General features: G+C 48.3%; 1 long non-coding RNA gene across 1 annotated transcript; it reads left to right on the top strand.

Moving 5' to 3' along the window:
* The first annotated feature begins 873 nt into the window (after window positions 1-873).
* Window positions 874-2793, top strand: LOC144161888 (uncharacterized). Its single transcript, XR_013320520.1, has 3 exons — window positions 874-1150; window positions 2209-2262; window positions 2576-2793. It is a non-coding gene; the product is annotated as an uncharacterized LOC144161888 (long non-coding RNA).
* Window positions 2794-3264: the final 471 nt, after the last annotated feature.

Raw genomic sequence — 3264 nt, 5'->3', positions numbered from 1 at the left:
AGGTACAGATGACTTTTGTAGCGTGAGCTACACTGGCCAACGTTGAGCAGTTTCGCTTGGTCCTGGAGAGCCGTGCTGCGCATGCGCGAGGAGCTGCAGTGAAGTCTCACGGCGCACAGCTGGCGCGCCGGAGCCGCCGGAGCCGCGACTGGAGTTGATTGGATAGGATTGGATTAGATTGGGTTGAATTGGATTAAATTGGATTCGATTGGATTGGAAATCATTTTAGCAGCACTAAGTATGATAATCAGCTAATTCTAGACAACCAGAAAACCCAAGACTAACAAGCTGAACCTTAGCTAACGCTACGTATATCCTGGCACAGCCGAGCTAAGCCACTGCTAATTTTTTTGCCTATTCCTAGTATGGTGACGCATACACCCCGAGGTACCGACCTGACTTGAGCGAAACGATGAATGCAACGAAGATGAACCCTTCGCGCGCAGACCCTGACAAACAAGCGGTGAGTTTGACGCTGTACTCGAGTCCAACGGAACCCGGGCAAAGCTTGAACCGCAATGCCGAAACGGAAAAAGCGCATCCACGCGCTTTCTACTCCTACAGTCACAGAAAGGGCTGTTCATTTGATGAAGTACTTTCCCTATGCCTGTCCAGAGATGCCATCTCAGCAAGGTATCGGACGACTAAGGGACGCAAATTTTATTTATTGGCCACGTGAGCACCTGCGGAGAACCCCATGGAAAAACACCTGTGCGAGATAAAAAACAGGAACGGTGACATCCTGCGCTGGGATGCGAGACGTCGTTAATTTGAGACGGTTTCCTGTTCGCATCCTACAGGCCATCACGCTAGAAAGTCGGGTGTTATTAGGCTGCTCCTGTCTGACGTAGCATCGGTGCGTCGATACCCGTACATTGTGTGGTGGCGCGACAGCTCGTAATGCGAAAGGCTGTGCTCGCGTGAGTTTTTTTCACGGAAATTATTCTCGTCAAAGGCGTCTTGACGGAATACTTATCGTTTTTCCTGACTTTCGTTCATTTATGTTTTTCTGTGAATCCTTATAATTCGTTTCACAAACGCCGTGCTGCGCGTTTGAAGCGCCAAGGCGTGAATAAGCGCCGGCAATGCGCCGAAAAAAATAGTCCGCGGAAGCAGACGACACGGGAGCGCGGAAGAACATGCAACGTGGGTGAGTCGGCCTCCGTTGTTGGCTAAGGATGGTTTCCCCTGTAGCCTAATTGGCTAATTTCAGTTGTGGACTCGCCAATGCTAAACGGAATCAGAGAAACCGAGAAAATTACAATGTATTTTCGCCTTAGCGGCACCTGAAATGGCTATACTCCATTTCACTAATAGTTGTAGCACGGGGAAAGCTACCAAGCGTGCAGCAATGGTGTATTCGCGCGATGCCAAGTAGTGCCCTCATTACACGCTCGTTTGCTTCAATCCATCAATAAATTAGGCGTTGTTATGCGTATTGATGTAACCTCAGGCCCAACACGAGGCCTTAATTATGGTTCTTTTAAGCTGTTAGACTTCAGTACCGCATTTGTTTCCGGGAAACTGTTTCGGGAAAGCGTTTCTTCTTGGCTGAAAGTAAGTAGGCATGTGTAAACTCTTATTAGCCCAATAGGTGGTAAAAACAAACTGCAGTAAAAAATTCGAAGTGCTTAAAACAGCCAACGGAATGGACCCCTGGTTTGTTTTTAATTACATCGATATGCACAGCAATGTCAGTTTAATTATGGAACTAGGGAACTTTCAATGAGAGCCACTGTGCATGCGGGTACACCGCGTCTGCACGCTTCGTAGCATTCACCGTGCTACAACCAACTTGTGAGATGGAGTACAGATGAAAAGAATCTTACCTCCTGGCATGCTATCTGATAATTTCGCATGCTCTCAAGATGGAGGGAAGGGGAACGCTACAAGGAAGACATCCTACTTTGATGGCTGTCTAAGGCGCTGTTTGCTCGGGATAATTTTGGCCTTTTCCTCAGGGCTATGCTCGGAAAACGCAAGGAGTCAGCAAGCTTTCGAAACGAGAAAAGTCGATGGGATGCATAGAATGCAAATGATTGTTCTCAAGGAAGAAACAACTTTTTTTTATGGGAATTTGCGCCTACACTTGTCGCGCGTATCTCAACTTGAAGCTTTAGCTGGAGCGCAAAGCTGATTGGCACTTTTTCCGTTGACGCTTGAAAGGACGCATTAAGACCCACCGGGGTTTGATTTTCCTAATTTCAGGGCGAAGCCCTGCACCAGAATCCAGCATGCATCTTCTCACACGCTGTTTTCTTTGTAAGTGTACCGTTCCTCGTGCCCAAATTGTTTTAAGAATGATGCAGATACCTACCCTTGTTTTTCCTCTCTTTATATCTTCTGACGCGATCCACATCACGCTTCGTTAAATTAGATGCTTTTGACGAGCTAGCGATTTGCCGTTGCTGCGATCGCATTGGTTTCTGTCGGCGCGGCAGCCCAGGTGTTCCTATCAGCGGCAAATTACGTACAGATTCACGTCGTGGGAGCCTCGGTGAAGTTACACAAGCACTATACTCATTTTGTTGTTTTTCCTTTCTGAAAATATCGAGAAAAACCTGATTTATTGCAGGGTGTAACGCGCCGACGCAACGCAGGCGATGAGGAGAGAATCGGTACCATTGCCAATCCCCTGCGGGGGATGTGCGTCATCTCATCATCATCGGTAGCAGAAGCCAAATGTGGAAGCCGCTCCGTCATCGACTAGAGCGACGGCGTTCCCTCGCACTGCTTTCTTCTCCAAGCGTCGACTGTGCTCGAACTGTGCCCTCCTTATCTTTCGCTTGCACAGCAACCTCTGCCAATAAACCTCATTCCAAGTTGGAGGGCTCCGAATTTTATTTGACCACATGGGGATGTCTAACGTGCTCCGAAAGCTTGTACACACGGGAGTTTTTGCTTTTCGCCTCCATCAAAAAACCGGCCGCCGTGGCCGGGAATCGCACCCGCGACCTCGTGCTCAGCAGCGCAACGCCTTAGCCACTGAGCCACCGCGGCGGGTATCTAGGAAAAAAAACTACGCACTAGCCCCGTAGAACAGAAACGGTCACGCAACCTAATGTTCCTTTCATAATCAAACATGTACACTTTGACGAAGATACATCTTTTAGAAAACTAATGGAAGAGTTTTTTAACGCTGTCTTGCCATTGAGCAGGACCCTAATATCGGCACAAAGTATGCCAGCAAACTCTGCCGAACACTCGCGTCGCTTTGTGTAAATATAGCGCCCATGAAAGGTGCCCCACATTCCAGCGGAAGTT

The sequence above is a fragment of the Haemaphysalis longicornis genome, unplaced genomic scaffold (assembly GCF_048455015.1).
Source record: "Haemaphysalis longicornis isolate Haplotype H1 unplaced genomic scaffold, Haemaphysalis longicornis Haplotype H1 scaffold_12, whole genome shotgun sequence".
Lineage (NCBI taxonomy): Eukaryota > Metazoa > Arthropoda > Arachnida > Ixodida > Ixodidae > Haemaphysalis > Haemaphysalis longicornis.
Note: the sequence above shows the minus strand (reverse complement) of the source record. Positions and strands in the feature narration are given on the sequence as shown.